General features: G+C 47.8%; 1 protein-coding gene across 1 annotated transcript in view; it reads left to right on the top strand.

The window, feature by feature from the left end:
- Positions 1-1,722: 1,722 nt before the first annotated feature.
- AP5S1 (adaptor related protein complex 5 subunit sigma 1) overlaps positions 1,723-16,980 on the top strand; it is a 162,699-nt gene continuing 147,441 nt past the window's right edge. Inside the window, exon 1 of the mRNA XM_086964307.1 lies at positions 1,723-1,786. The gene's annotated coding sequence lies outside the window, so the exon portion shown is untranslated. The remainder of the gene's footprint in view (positions 1,787-16,980) is intronic.

Below are 16,980 nucleotides of genomic sequence, written 5' to 3'. Positions count from 1 at the left end.
AGGCTGTTGACTGCTGAGTCATTCATGTCATTCGAGTGGAGGTTAAATTCTCAGAGGAATATATGTGTGCCGTTAAGCTTTGCATTAGTTGCGATGATTTCCATAATTTGTTCTATGAAGGGAAGGTTGTCTCGTGGAGGGTGGTAGAGCATGCAGAGTTTGCATACTTACCTGTAGTTAAATGCAACCTTGATGCACAGGGGTTCCCATAACGACAGGGCAGCAGATAGTGATTGTTTGACTGACAGGTTGTTACGAGGTATACAGGCGATGCCTCCACCTTGTCCACTAAATCTATCTAACCTAATGATGTCATAGCTAGGAGGCCTTAGTATGTTGAGGATGTTTGCAGTAGGGGGGGCGTGAGTTTGGGGATGAAGGGTTAAAAAAAAAACTGGCCTGGAAGAACCTGCAGGAGTGAGGTAGTATTGTGAAGTAATTTAGGAGATGAGAAGAAGCACCGGGGTAGTAGGAATCAAGCTGCTAGCACAGTTAGTGAGTTCAGATTTCGGGCGTAACAACAATTTGGCTAGAGGGAGAGTCTTAGGCAAACTAGTAGTACCTGCAGTAGTATGCGTAGAGGTCAAGGGTATAGACGGGGTGATGGTGTGACTTGTGGAGCATAGTAAATCTGAGCAAGCTGCTCTCGAGGAATGGTGAGCATGCAGACTAGTTTAGTGATTCCAAGAGAGGGAGTCAGTCCCACCTGGTGTAGTTAAAGCGATGCTATTATTTAGGTTTGTTCCCTATGCAGGAGCAAGGAGGGGAAAGGGTAGGGTCAAAAGAGATGTCGAGGCTGTGAAAGGACACACTTTGAAGATTTTGGGGGTTGCCTGGGGAACTAGAGTGTCTTAGGAGGGGAAGGGTTCAGTGCTAGCCACTTGGGGAAATATTGTCAAAAATGTCCAGGTTGTGGTCCGATGATTGGGTAAGGATATTCCCAATGCTGCTTCCACTCTGTACATAGGTGAGGGGTAAACCGTAAATCTAAGTCCATGTCTGTGAACAGACTTCCTGGATGAGGGTATCTGAAGCAGTGAGTAAAGTGCCTTCCTCCATTGAGCACATCTTTTCGTAAAGAAGATTAGATCACTTATTGTAGCACCTATTTTCCTGCAGAACTAGGGATCTGCAGGAAAGAGCGATGGGGGCTGGTGGGAGGGATTTCGATGGACAACGACAACGGAAAATTATTAATTTATTTAATTTTCCCTCATCATTGTCGGTTGAAATTCCCCCTCCCCCAACGGGCCCCACCGTCCCAACGCTCTTACCTGCACGGGCCGTGGCTGCTCACACGGTCACCCCAATGTGCAGAGCATGCCACAAGCACAAACTCACATGTGTACCGACTCTGAGCATGTCTGTGAGGATAGGTAAATGTCCGGATGTCGAAACACACAACTGGATTCCTTACAGTCCCCATGAAGATAACGATGAGCAGATACCACACACACCAGCCGATAACGGAGAGCCTTTTCCCCGCCCCACAGTACGCCAGACTTGAACCGGAAGTCGTTTCTCCCAGAAGTGTCAGAGCGCAACGGCCTGACCAATCAGGAAGTAGCCAAGGAGGTCAGGAACGGCAGAAAAAGCCGGAAGCCGGGACGATCAGCGCGCCCGCTGGAAGGAAGGAAAGACGGGAGGAGACGCCGACAGAGGCGAGAGGTTGCCGAGGAGACTACACCCGAACACCCAGAGGGACTCGATATCGGGACCGAAGACTGGTGGAGCCCGGGGGACACGCACGAGCCGCCACCACTCAGGAGAGTTGTGGCAGACAGCGGTAGGTAACGGGTGCCGCGGGAACAGTGTGGGAGTGGGGTGGCGATAATTGGGGAAAGCCGTCCTCGTTCTGCATGCTTAGAACCAGGACTAGAGCAGGTTCTAAAGACCCGCATTGGCCAGTAATCTAAAGCGACTACCCTGGTTAAGCACACACACACACTAGCGAAAGCCCTCCCTCACATTTCTTAAAATGATGCACAAGGTGTTGTGACTGTTTCACTATAAGAGAAACGCAGGATACGGGATGTGACCCCTGTTTTCTTTTTTATTTATTTATGCATTTTTATATAGCGCGGACTTTACCCGAAGGCGTCAGAGCGCTTCACATTAGGAACAGAAAAGAAACATAATGAGAAACATTATAAAAGAGCAGATTACAAAAGCATACGTTACTTACATGAGGTAATAGTGACAATTGTGAGCAAACAAAATACATGAGGTAGTAAAAATTGTGAGCAATCAAAAATACATGAGGTAGTAAAGGTAAAAGTGACAATTGTGAGCAAACAAAATACTTGAGGTAGTAAAAATTGTGAGCAACCAAAAATACATGAGGTAGTCAAAAGTGCACAAGATGAAAAGTGACAAGTGTGTAGTTATAAGAGAAAACAGAGTATAATTTGAGGTATAATACTGCAATAAGTGCTAGGCGCAAGAACAAGCGTTACGTAGGCAAGGTGGCCCTTGTGCAAGAATCAAAGGTAAAAACATGTGAGAGGTAGCAACCGTGTGTTACAAGGGCAAAGTGGTGTGTGCATGTTGCAAAAGGGCACCGAACACAATTACATGGAGAATACTGCAAAAGGGCAGACACTCCAACCACAGGACAAACACTGGGAAGGCACTTCCAAGGTCATCGAAAGTAGAAAATATCAGTAATGGGAAGTCTTCCTCCAAATAGCAAGAGGACGTGAATTACTTTTGGAGGTGTCTCTGGAGGAGGAGAACTTTGAGTTCCCTTTTGAAGGCCTGGGAGGAGGCGGTGGTCCGGAGCTGAGGCGGAAACGAGTTCCAGATTCTCACTGCGTTGCCTGAAAAGGATTGGGCCATTGTTCTTTCCTTCTTGAAAGTGGGAGGTTCAAGCAGTAGATTCTCCGCATTGCGTGAATGTCTAGAGCCTCCAGAGAGTTTCAGTTTATTCGCCAGGTAGCGGGGAGAGGAGGAGTGCAAGGCTTTGTGGGTGATGCAAGCGGTCTTGTAGATAGCTCTAGCCTCGAAGGGAAGCCAGCGGAGGGTGGATAACATCGGTGTGATGTGATCGCTTCTTTTGGCCCCATAAATGAAACGAGCTGCTGAGTGGAAGACAGACTTAAGTGGGGACAGGTGAGATTTGGGGAGGCCAGTAAGAAGAGAATTGCAATAGTCTAGTCTGGAGAGGACCAGCGCTTGCACCAGGGTTATGAGGTCCTGCTCCGGGAAGAAGCGACGGATTCCCCAAAGAAGGCGCAGTTGGTAGCGAGCAGATTTTGCAATAGAGTTGATGTGGGGAGTTTGAGTTTTTTGTCTAGAATGACACCAAGGGATTTTGCGCTGTCGACAATGATGGGTTTATTGTTGAGTAGATTCATCTGATCCATCCATGATTGAACCGGGGGAGGAGAGAGTGAGGAGGAGAAGAGGAGGAATTCAGTTTTGGAGGGATTCAGAATCAATTGATGAGATGACATCCAGTTTTGAATGGAGTCGAGAGTGGAGCTAAGGATGGAGAGGTCATGAGTGGAGGCAACCTTGAGGTAGAGTTGAGTGTCATCTGCATAGAGATGATAGTGAATCCCGGATTTGCTTAGGAGGTTTCCCAGTGGTTCTAAGTAGAGATTGAACAATGTGGGTGCAAGTATAGAGCCTTGGGGAACACCTTGACCCACCGCCACAGGAGAAGAAAGACTGTTCGCTATTTTGATCATTTGAGATCTGTCAGAGAGGAAGGATGCAAACCATTTAAGCACAGTGCCCTCCAAGCCCATTCTCTGTTGAAGAATATTGAGGAGGGTGTTGTGATTAACAGTGTCGAAGGCTGCGGAAAGGTCAAGGAGAATTAGCAGACAGGACCCCCTTTTTGAGCGACACCCCGGGGGAAACCAGAGCAAAGAGAGTACCAGGAGCTATACAGACCACCTGACAACCCCACTTAAGTAAGACCCTGGGAGGACAACACTGTAGGGCAGTTTATACTTGGCTCAAGGATTGTTTGGTCACTAGACTATTTTACTTCAAATTTGTCCTGCTTCTTTTCTATGGGTTATTGAATACCCTCAATAAAAACCCTACAATATTCAACCCCTACGGCCTCCTCACTTCTGTTTCTGACCGTCCCTCCGATAATTTCTCATACACAGTCATCCCTATGTGGTAAGCATGCCAGCCTCATGCACAGTCTCGCTGTGTTCAGAGCATGCCACATGCAAGGTCACCCCTGTGTTCTGAGCATGCCACATGCAAGGTCACCCATGTGTTCTGAGCATGCCACATGCAAGGTCACCCTGATGTGCTGAGCATGCCACATGCACGGTCACCCTGATGTGCTGAGCATGCTACATGCACGGTCTCAGTCACCCCTATGGGCTAAGAATTCCACATGCATAGTCTCCCAGTCAGACCTATTTGCTGAGCAGATCACATGCAGTCACCCCATGTGCTGAGCATACTACATGCACAGTCTGTCACACCTATGTGCTAAGTGTGCCACATGCAGTCACCCCTAAATGATAAGCGTGCCACATGCACAGTCACCCCTACATGATAAGCGTGCCACATGAACAGTCTTGCAGTCTAAGCATGCCACATTCACGATTTCACTCAGTCCCTCCCACACATTCTGGCTAGCAGAATCCCATGTATTGCCTCACCCAGTGTCTCCAGTTCTGCTGCATGCTGCCTCACCCAGTGCTACTCAGGTTCTGCTGCTTGCAGTCTCACTCAGCACCACTCTGGTTCTGCTTCATGCAGACTCACCCAGTGCCACTCCGGTTCTGCTGCTTGCAGTCTCACCCAGCACCGCTCCAGTTCTGCTGCATGCAGTCTCACCATACACTGCTCCGGTTCTGCTGCATGCAGCCTCACACTGCACCTGTCGAGTTCTGCTGCATGTAGGCTCACCTGGACCGGCTCCCATTCTGCTGCATGCAGGCTCACCCTCTGCCGCTCTAGTTCTACTGCATGCTTTTGCACCCAGCACCGCTCCTGTTCTGCTGCACGCAGGCTCACCCAGCACTACCCCAGGTCTGCTGCACATAGGCTCGCCGGCACCGCTCCTGTTCTGCTACATGCAGACTCACCCAGCACCACTGGTTCTGCTGCTTGCAGTCTCACCAGGCGCCTATATGATTCTGATGCATGCAGTCTCACCCAGCACAACCCAAGTTATGCTGCCTAGCCTCACCTAGCACAGCTCCAGTTCTGCTGCATACAGTCTCACCCTGCACCACTCCAGTTCTGCTGCATGCAGTCTCACCCTGCACCACTCCAGTTCTGCTGCATGCAGTCTCACCCTGCACCACTCCAGTTCTGCTGCATGCAGTCTCACCCTGCACCACTCCAGTTCTGCTGCATGCAGCCTCACCTAGCACCGCTCCAGATGGTATCAACATATTTTGAAAGGAGCTCTGTGACTGAACCAATAGTGACTATGGGTCTATATGGGGGTCTTGGGTATGTTTATGTATTTTGGGTACCCCATAGATGGCTGCCATCTTAGACTTTTTGATGTTAAGATATTGCCATTCTTTTTCACAGATCACATTCTGGTCATGTGCTTGTGTGGTGATTCTTGGACACTTTTGGTGGGGTCTCTTTGGATGGGGATGTAATGACGTCTGTCATTTTAACATCTCTTCCATTTTAGAGACCTATTTATCACTGTCTAATACAACTATCCCTCCACCCATGTCACAGCACTTGATGGTCAAATTTTAAAAACCTGGCTTTTCTCACATGCTTCAGTATGAGCGTGTTGTCTAGTCTACTATTTTTTTAATTTGCATTAGCGCCTTGACGCCCTTGGGCTTAGTTCGCGCTGTATAAGTTAAATACTTACTTAACAAAAAAGTAAAACAAATCCAATTGTTGTACCACTCCTGTGCCTTGGAAGGTAGCAGGTACAGTTTTCCCTCGTCGCCAGTGTAAGATATCCTAAAATAAGCAGGAAACCAATTGTAGAGGAATGAAGATGTTTAATCCATAAGGCACAGTACTGCCAAGAGCTGCTACAATATCAGAATGCAAAAGATTTCAATTCCATTTAGAATCAAGGCAAACTGAATGGCATGTGCCATAATCATAAGTATACAAGATAATTAAAGGGGAAGGGAAAATATACAAGGAATATATAAAGTAGTAATGTAACAGTTCATTTAGCAAGTGTTGTGGGATAATAATCCCCTTCATGTCTTTAATAAAATCAAGAATTTCTTCCTCGAACACTAAAGTCTCAATTTTATTACAAGATCAGAGGCTCATGTTATGCTCCTCTGATTAAACCTTGGCTACAATGGATTCAGCAATGTGAGCAGTGGGTGTACAATAGAAGGTTCTACAAGTGGAAATATTAGACAAAGCAGCTGACTTTAAAATGTCCTCCAATCTTCTGCCTGCCCAAAAGGCTTCTGGGCCCCCTTGTGGACTGAACACCAAAAGCAGACACGTCAATGGCCACTAAATTCATAACCTATTTATCCTACCAAGCCAGAGTGGGAGAAGAGACTGGTTTATGAGGAGTGTTGAATGAAATTATGAGTTGGGTTGAGGAGGACCTTTACAAACCCTTTGTGCTCAGATTGTACTCCTTTAAACAGTTTCCTACTCAGAACTTAGGGTGAAAAGGAATATAACAATAGGAAACTGGCATTAGATTAGTTTTTGTTCTTGTTCAGACATGAAAACAAACACTATAAGGAGTATATTGGACTGAAGAAACCTGTAAAACGGTAATATCAGACACATTTCAAAGAGACCAAACCGCGTAGAACAGTGCAGTCTTCAGTCAAGAATTTAACAGATAAGGAGGAATTTTCAGTCCTATTTAAGAACAAATTCAAATTTACATCCCACATTTTGTTTCATTTAGGTAAGTGGAGTTTTAGTCAATCTTCCTCTTTTTAAAGGTCGACAAATCGGGGGATGTTCTCCAACTGGACTACAATCCACTCTAACATGCTCTGCTGAGATTGCTGATCTGTATACTTGTACTCTTATATGCCTTTCGTAGCTAAGGATGCACACATTTTCTATCCTAATAACATTTGCTGAAAGGGCCCTACACCCATATCCAGGCACCAACTATTCCAGATTCCAAATTTCGGTCTTTCCTGGCTATCAAGATTGGAAAATGAAACCATCCATGCCCCCAATTTCAGGGAGTGATTCAGAATCACTTTGTGACATTGGCCTTGGGGAATGAGAAGCAACGTGGGAAGAGGCAGTATCAGAACAGGGAAGTCCATTGACAGTTCCAGGACGGTAGGGAACCAAGGCTGACCCTGCCAGAGAAAAGTTATTAACAGTAAGTAGCTTTTTGGCATCCTCCCTGTAGCAACACCGTGCTATTATGACAAACAGGAGAAAAGCATAATTTAGGCGAAGAGACAATTTCTGAAGGAAGGCATTTGTTGCTAGAGGCTATGGATCCAGTCTTGAACTGTAAAATGAAGGAAGTTGGGTGGCTAATAGGGAAGCAAATTGATCCATTGCAAAGGTTCTGAATTTAGAAAAAAAGCTTTCTGAAAACTGTAGGATGAAGATGCTAATTGCTCGCATCTCAAAGATTTCTGGAGAACCAATCTGCTATTGTATTAAATAGCCTGGAAGGTACTCTGCTTGGCCTAAACTGTTCCTTGGAGACACACCTCGCAGAAGTGTTTGGCTGATTTCACTAAAGTTCTTGCCTTTGTTGTCCCCAAATGGTTGATGTAGCTTACCGCTGAGATAATGTACAAACGAAGGAGGGTGGTGGAGCGTATTCTGTTTTTTGCAAAAGTCTATATTGCAAAAGATACTGCAAGCATCTGTAAACAATGTATGTGCAGAGATGACTCCTCTTGTGACTAAGTATCACCAGTCGAGTTCTGACCCCATCTTGCACCCCAGACTATTCAACTTGCATCAGACTCTAATACGAAATTTCGAGAAGTAGAAAAATGTTCTTTCCGGTTTGATTTGTTTAAATAGTCTAGCCACCACTGGGACTTGGGATCTAATTCTGTACATGACAGACCATTCTGAAGATAGTGAATCTTTTGTCTGTGTAGATCACAATATTGAAGAGATCCTGGAAAGAGTGCCCGTATTGAAGAAAGAAGCTAGTAGGCCTACAATCCATGCCCGAAGTCTGAGAGACAGAGTTGAAATTGTTAAAAACAGATACATCTTTCTTTATCAGAGAGACTTTCTCTTGGGGAAGCTAAAAGATTGCTTTCTCTGAGTCGATAAGAAACCCAACATTTCCATCTGCTTCGAAGGAATTAAAACAGATTTGACCCTGTTTATGAGAGAACCAAGTTTCTTAAGAAGATCAAGGAAGTAGATTAGATGACACAGGAGGTGATCTTTGTCCTGAGTTAGAAGGATAAAATCGCCCAGGTAAACGATGAGCCTTACCCCAGTGCTCTTAAGTGAGCATTTACGGGTCTCATAATTTTAGTAAAACACAGGGCCAAAAAGGAGGCAGAAAGGTGGGAGGCTTATGAATCAAAAATACCCTACAGGAAGTGCAGGAATTTCATGTAAGAACTGGGATTGTAAGATTGCATCTTGGAGGTCTAAGCAGACCATACAGGAATACTGTGCAAAACAATCCAGACGGATTGAAGCTATATTACTCACTAAGGACACATGGACATTCTGACCGGAGTCTACTCTGAGATACCTTGTTGAGAGGCTGTTTCAATATATCTGACAGATACTGGGTAACATGATCTAGAAGGGCCCATTCTTGAGAGTTAGGATGATGAATCAGGGTTGGATCGAGCATAGTTTGATCTGATAAGTTAAATATTAATTAGAGTTAGTTGAAGGATTAGAAGACTTCCATTTCATTAAGAGAATTCTTAAGCTTCTTCTCTAGAGGCCCTTGCCAGACAATATTGTCTGGATCATCTTTGTCTTAGTTGGTGTCAAAGTCACTTATGTCATCATCTGTATTAAACTGCTGAATCACATGTATAGGACTTTGGATCATATTAGTGGAGTTAATAACCTCTCATTAAGGAGGACCAACATCAGAAGAGTCAGTAGCCCTTGATTTCTGTTCAGCTGAAGAAACCTGTGAAATTTGCTCACAAGGAGAATTGTTGTCTTTTTAGGTCGAGCAGACCTACCCTCAATCCGTCTCACCTCCATTGGCTGGCTTCCTAAAAGGAGGCCAGCCATTGGAGGAGAGAGCCGCCCCTCCAAATAAGCTCCGTCTTTTTCGGATTCGGGGGCGTGATTTTTTGCATTCTTTAGCCCTGTGGCGTCGTCTGTCACTCAGGGCGCAAAAAACACGCCCCCGAATCTGAAAATGGCGGCGCTTTTCTTTAGGCCATTTCTCAACAGCCGCCCCAAGAAGTCGCAGCCTCCTCCACCTGGCAGTCTGTGTGCCCATTTTCTATTTGCGAGAGAGAATCGAATCTGCAGCCCCTGCACGCACGCCGTTCCCGCCCCCCGCCCTCCCTCTGTCCGTGCGCCGTTCGCCCCCCCCCCCCGTTCGCCGTGCTTCATGCTTGTTAAGTATGCACGCGAGTCGAGGTCAGAGAGCGGGCTTCGCATTTCCCTGAGTTAAATGGTACCCCAGCACCTCGGACGCACAACCGCATAATTGCCGTGGCCTTAACTGACGGGATTCAGTCAGGGCGACAAACACACTTGGATATACATTAAAAGAGCTCTTTTCACTTTTTAACTGCATTATGTAGACAGATCAGAGGCATCGTCCGGCGGAACGGCCCCACCCACTCTCAGAGCCGGGCAGCGGAACAGTAAACGCCTGAGCCACCGTACTGGAGCTGCACGGAGGGACTGAGGGGTGCGCTGCACACTGTATTCACCACGGGAGTGCTGAGGGCGAGTGTGAGCACGACTGTCCCCAGATTCCACCGTGAATCAGATAAAAGGCGCCCTCCCTCTCTTTGAGGCGCTATGATTGATATATAAGAGAATTTCCTGTTTATACCCGGTCAGCCGAGGAGATCCGGGGGTTCACCCTGCTCCTGACCAAGGCTTGCCCCCCCCCCCCCCCCCCCAAACAGAGAACCCCCAAAAGGGTCAGAGGTCTGTTGCACCTTTAGTAGACTCGAGACGTGTAATTATTAAGAGAGCTTAGCTGACAGCTGTCGCTCCGACCTGGGTTCTTCCCATTGCGCCTAGAAGCCAGCCGGCGGCGCTAATGTCTACCACACGCCATTGGAATGTCTATAGCTCTTACTTCCACGCCTAAACTTCCTAGCACACTCTCACTGTTGCATCCTTTGACTAGGATAGGGTTTCAGCGTGTAGTGCCGGGTTATCAGCGCTCGTTCAATGCTCAGTGGGTCAGTGGTATGTGTAGGTTAGAATGACAGTAACGTGACGTCAGCCTTGGCACATCTTTGTGGAGTTTCAAGGCGCACGGAGGGTGTGCGAGGGACTCTTACTATTTTTCGTTGGATCGGATGAGCGCTTCGCAGGGGAGTAAAGCACCTTCAATGCTCGCCTCACACTTCTGTGCATTGGCGCTACTTGTACCTGCGTGCTTCTAGGCGCACTTCAGTGGGCATGTCTCACCGCACAGTGTGTGCAGAGACCGCTGAGGAGACGCAGGCTTCAGAACCGGCCCATGGATGGCACACCATGACAGCACTTCATCTGAGGCTCAAAGTGTGTGTGTCAGAAACACCACAGCCAAGATTCGTTGTTACCACCATAAACAGAGCAAAACAGCAGATCCATGCACACCTGTGAACACACCTCATTTCACTAAGCTTGAAGGTAGGTGTGTGCACAGCAGATGCTCGGGCTGGCTGCCCTGTAGGGGTTTCCAGATGACCTATGACCCACTAGCCATACACGTCCATTCCGCTGGCGTAATCAGAGCAATGACGATTATTTTGAGTTAATCTTTGACACATAACTACTGATAGTATGCCAGCTTGTGTCATTAAGAGTAATTCAGAGAGAAAATCCTACGATAAAAGCACACTTAGCAAACAACTGCTACTTGCCCTGCTGTGTGCTATTTTTTTTTTAGCACAAAACGCTTCCTAGGATCTATTTTTGACACAAGAGTGTTGAATGACAGGAGTAAGTAAGGGGAACATCCTACCTAAAGTGTAAATTAAGCAAGTGTACGCGGCTGCTCAAACTTATGTTCATGCTCTGTTGCATTTTGACCTATTTCTTACTGCAAAATGCATCCTAGCATCTATTTAGGACGCACGAGTACTAAATGACAGGAGTAAGTTGGGGGAAATCCTACCCAAAGTGTAAAGTTAGCAAGTGTCAGCAGCTGCTTGTGCTCCTGTTCCTGCTCTTTTGCATTTGGCACTATTTCTTAGCGCAAAATGCATTCTGGATGGGAGAGTGCTAAATTACAGGAGTAAGTTGGGGGAAAATCTTATCCAAAGTGTAAATTTAGCAAGTGTGAGCAGCTGCTCACATTTCTGTCCGTGCTCTGTGCATTTGTCACTATTTCTTAGTGAAAAAGGCACCCCAGTATCAATTTTGGATGGAAGAGAGCTAATTCACTGGAATAAATTGGGGGAATATCCTACTCAAAGTGTCAATTTAGCAAGTGTCAGTAGCTGCTCGTGCTTCTGTTCATGCTCTGTAGTATTTAGCACTATTTATTAGCACCAAATGCATTTTAGCATCCATTGTGGAGATGAGAGTGCTACATTACAGGAGTATGCTAGGGGGAAATGTTATTCAAAGTGTAGATTTAGCAAGTGTGAGCAGCTAGTCACACTTCTGTTCATGCTCTGTTGTATTTAGCACTATTTATTAGCACCAAATGTATTTTAGCATCCATTGTGGAGATGAGAGTGCTAAATTACAGGAGTATGCTTGTTAAGTATGCACGTGAGTCGAGGTCAGAGAGCGGGCTTCGCATTTCCCTGAGTTAAATGGTACCCCAGCACGGGACACAATTTGTGTAAAGTTTACACTGGGTACAGTTCCTTATAAACAGTGCAGGGTGCACAGTCTGCCTGACTCTAGTCAGGAGAAGGCTCCTATAGACATTTTGTGAACACCTCATAACTTTTCCCAACCCATCCCCAGCCTGGAAACGTCCCACTGACACGGGCAGGAGTAAATCAAGGATAAAACAATGTGTTGTCTTAGTCACGAGGTGGAAGTTCCCCATTCACAACACCCCCACGAAAGCGTCTCTCCAAGGGCTGTGGCGTCAGGTGGGGGAGGGGCCTTCTTCAGACCCCGAGAGAGATGCTTCCGGACAGGGGCAGGGTCCGGCTGCCACCCGCACAGTCCAGACACTGGCAACCGGAGCTTCTCGACTACTCTGCATTCCTACGAGGGACGTCATGCCCTCTGTGCTGTAACACTGTGTTGTGTTGCGTAGTACTGAACTCAAAGGCATTTTATTGTATAGTATGGTGTTGTGCTGGCCTGCACTGCATTGTACTGTCAAGGTACTGTGCTCAAGGTATGTTATTGTATGGTGTTGTGCTGTGCTCAAGGTATGATATTGTGTGGTGTTGTACTGCCCTGCACTGCATTGTACTGACAAGGTACTGTACTCAGAGCATGTTATTGTATGGTGTTGTGCTGTCCCAGACAGATTTGTTTAGTTCTACTTGGAGTTTTTGGTGAGGGTGTTGTGTTGCACAGTACTCAATTGTATTTTATTGTGTGGTCTGCTATTGTACCAAGGGGCGCGGTATTGTACGGTGTTCTGTAGTAGACATTTGCATCAGAGGCCTTTGTGGGTGGGGATGTGGGGGATTGTTTAGTGCGCAGATTTAACGATTCCCCTCAAGGTTCATATGCTGCATTTACTCTCGGTGTGCCTGAAAGGTGACAGATTGGGAACACTGGAATCTGAAGTCTTGTGCAGCAACATAAGCTCTCTGACTGCGCACGTCAAATCGGCACACAAAAGTGAGCAGGGTCATGCTCCTACAATTATAGGCCTCTTAGTAAGGGCTGTTGCTAAACGATGACATGTTTTGTGCCATAGAGGTGCACCTCTCGGGAGGCATACAGGAACATGCAGTGAAAATTATTGCTCAGCACACTGGGCTGGTATTGTCATAACAGCATTTGGGCCTTTATCATAACTTCAGAGTGAAAGGCATATATTAAGCATTTAGATGAAAATCATCTTCTGGATGAATAAGAAACTATAAGTGCTGCATTTAAGTGGCTTCTGCGTGCGTGAGCTCCTCACCCCACTCCCCCCCCTCGTTGCTTGTGTGTGCGTGAGCTCCTCCCCCCTCCCCCTTCGTTGCTTTTGTGCATGAGCTCCTCACCCCCCTCCCCTCCTCTTTGCTTGTGTGCGTGAGCTCCTCACCCCCTCCCCCTTTCCTCGTTGCTTGTGTGCGTGAGCTCCTCACCCCCCTCGTGGCTTCTGCGTGCGTGAGCTCCTCAACCCCCTCTCCCCCCTTGTTGCTTGTGTGGGTGAGCTCCTCACCCCCTCCCCCTCCCCCCTCGTTGCTTGTGTGCGTAAGCTCCTCACCGCCCTCCCCCCTCGTGGCTTCTGCGTGCGTGAGCTCCTCACCCCCCTCGTGGCTTCTGCGTGCATGAGCTTCTCCACCCACCCCTCGTTGCTTTTGTGTGCGTGAGCTCCTCACCCCCCCCCGCCCCCCCGTTGACTTTTTCTTTTGATAAGGGGGTATAATGATAGTTAGGGCTTATGCTGCGTTACAACCCCTGGCTGTGCTTGCTCCCCTGCCCCCTGGCTGTGCTTGCTCCCCTGCCCCCTGGCTGTGCTTGCTCCCCTGCCCCCCTGGCTGTGCTTGCTCCCCTGCCCCCCTGGCTGTGCTTGCTCCCCTGCCCCCCTGGCTGTGCTTGCTTCCCCTGCCCCCCTGGCTGTGCTTGCTTCCCCTGCCCCCCTGGCTGTGCTTGCTTCCCCTGCCCCCCTGGCTGTGCTTGCTTCCCCTGCCCCCCTGGCTGTGCTTGCTTCCCCTGCCCCCCTGGCTGTGCTTGCTTCCCCTGCCCCCCTGGCTGTGCTTGCTTCCCCTGCCCCCCTGGCTGTGCTTGCTTCCCCTGCCCCCCTGGCTGTGCTTGCTTCCCCTGCCCCCCTGGCTGTGCTTGCTTCCCCTGCCCCCCTGGCTGTGCTTGCTTCCCCTGCCCCCCTGGCTGTGCTTCCCCTCTTGTGTGTGTGGGGCTCTGGGTGTGTGTGTGTGTGGGGCTCTGTGTGTGTGTGGGGCTCTGTGTGTGTGGCTCTGTGTGTGTGTCTCTCTGTGGCTCTGTGTGTGTGTGTCTCTCTGTGGCTCTGTGTGTGTGTGTCTCTCTGTGGCTCTGTGTGGATAGCTTTTTTGTAGGTGGCTCTATGTGTGGGTGGCTCTGTCTGTGTGAGGGTAGCTCTGTCTGTGTGAGGGTAGCTCTGTGTAGGGAGCTCTATGTGAATGACTGTGAGCGGCTCTGTGTGGTTGGCTCTGTATGTGTGTGTGGGTGGCTTTGTGTGTGAGGCTCTGTGTGGGTGTAAATACAATAGGTCATGCATTTGCGAGCGATTAAGCTATTGGCATTGTAAATGTCAATGCCATTTATTTAACGATTAAGCTATTGGCAATGTAAATGACAATGCCATTTATTTATGATTTAAAAAAAAATGTCATGAGCAATGCCAATAGCTCTACCTTTAATGATGCCGAGACCATTGCATTGTAAATGCTTGTTTAAAATGCCAGCTAGGCAAAAAACAAAAGCCTTTTTTTAAAGGGCCATCTGTCCTCCTCTTGTTCAAGAATGGTGTTGGCCGGGACCCACCTGGAGCCTAATACCTAGAGGCCAATGCAATGGAGGGAGAATAAAGGCACCCAGCTTATATCTTTACAAGTCAAGAAGTACTTAAGGGAAACATTTGAGGCAGGTTTTTGACTTCGTTCACCCCTTGTACATAAATCTATATGCATGTGCTTTAAGATGGAAGGCATTGTATACTTAGAATGCATAGCTCAGAAACAAAAAGTCATGTTTCAAAACAGATTGCAGAGCTTGGGGTTGTCTGTAGTTATGAGACTTTATAACTACGCAAAGATACCGGTTTTAGCAGTCTTATATGACAAATTGATAAAGAAAACAATGAGGTTCTAAACCCATGACTTGCAGTTTGCAAGCAGCTTGTTGATGCTGGTTCACAGCTCACTGTGCTGTATTAGGATTGCAATTTATGAACTGTATCAAAAGCAAAAACCCACTTACCTATCTATATAAAATATAAATCTATGACCTGCATGTTACAAAATCTTCTTTGCAGGAGACACACTTAACATCTATGCAACATAGAGTTATGTTACATTATTATTATGCCTTAGATTTTTTGGGCAGGCAAATATCTCTGCAGAAGGTGCCTTAACCCCATAAGATATTTCATAATGCAGTCTTTGTGACCAATTAAGCTCTACAGATTTACTGTCACGTGTGTCCTTGTTGCCAATTTCTTTGCTCTCCTTTCCTTCCTCTCCCGTCTTTTCTATAATCTTGCCTCGCTTCTCTCCCTATACAGTGTCTTTCCCTGCTCTCGCGTTGGTCTGGCCCGGTCTCGCGTCTCCAGCCCCCTCCTTCCACACCGTGTCTAGGCCCTCCCCAGCCGCCCCTGAGCAGCAGCCACATACCTGGCCCGTAGAGGTCAATAAACTGTGTAATTGCTGACTTCAAAGGAATGCGCTCCCCAGCCCCGCCACAGCAATGATGAGAGCTTGTTATTTTATTTACCCATCCCCATGTTTTTCTTCCTTTCCATTACATCTTTTTCCGCTTCATTGCACGTAGCTTCCTCTTTTTTTCAATTATCACCTTACATTTTCTTCATTTTATGTACCCATTTCTTCTCCTGTTTCTAACATTCCTCATCCTCTCACCCTGTCTCGTCCTATCTCTCTTCCTCTTGATTCGCGCTGTCCTTTTATCCTCTTTCTTTCTCTGTCATAAGCTGCACTTTTCCTTTTCCAAAGCCCTGTTTTCGCCTTCCACCGTATCTACCTCCACCGATCCTTTCCTTCTTATATTTTGTATGCAAAACAAACACTTTCTCCACAAACAACACTTATATCCAGTCTCGCCTCTGGCTGTCTTTACATGCTTACACCCCTCTCCAACAGACCACTCACACTGCCCCCCTTTCACACAGACCACACACACTGGCTCCTTCGCACACTGCTGCACGCCGCACACTGCTGCACGGCACACACTGCTGCATTACTGTAATGCCCATATGTTCCCGGGATCGGGGACGACCAGGACACAACAAGTGAAGCAGACGGTAAGTGGCTAACAAGGTCTTTAATTAAATTAAATGACAATCGGCTGGATTGGCCGAACACAAGATAAGAAACGGAAAAAAAAGCAAAGTCAATGATACCCTGAGCAGCCCCAGGGGCTCTTACCGTCCTCCGCATGTACACCGGTCCCGGTGTTCGCCAACGGAGGGCACAGTGCTAAGCAACGGCCGAAAATGCAGTTCGACAGCTGCTAGGGATGTATTGTCAGTGGTGTGGGCGCTCTTGATGCTGTCACGAACTTGGGAACGCCCAGCCGGGCGCTCTACCATGCAGCCCTTGACTGGAGCCAGGGAACAGCCGCTCAACCTACTGCTCCGAAAGAGCAAACCCTCTATAGTTGGTTAGAGGTTCTACGTTCAACCTCTGGTGTCTAGTAACAGACGCGGCAAACGCCTCCGTGGCGTGCGTCTGTTTGCGATACAGTGGAAGGAGAGGGGCAGAGAGCAGCCGCTCGATCTTGCCTCCTATCCGCAACGGAGTAAGGCACCAACTTGTGTCGGGCTTCTCAGCTGAGACGCGGCAAACACCGCCGCAGTGTGCGTCTCAGCCAGCAACAAGTATCACGAATCGGGGGCAGGGAGACACCGCTCACGCTTACCTCCGAATCTTCCTCCGGTTTGCCGCACAGAACGGAGTCCAAAGCGCTGGGTTCTATGGCTGACTCCGACGTCGGCAATGGATCAGAATATCCGACGCTGCGTCCTCGCTGAGAAACGCTTATGAAGGCGTCTCCGGTCCGCGAGTCTCTCACTAGGCAGGCTGGTCGTTGTAGTCCTAG

Source organism: Lissotriton vulgaris, chromosome 3_2 (assembly GCF_964263255.1).
Source record: "Lissotriton vulgaris chromosome 3_2, aLisVul1.2, whole genome shotgun sequence".
Lineage (NCBI taxonomy): Eukaryota > Metazoa > Chordata > Amphibia > Caudata > Salamandridae > Lissotriton > Lissotriton vulgaris.
The sequence above is the reverse complement of the archived record's forward strand: the minus strand, read 5'-3'. Positions and strand labels throughout refer to the sequence as shown.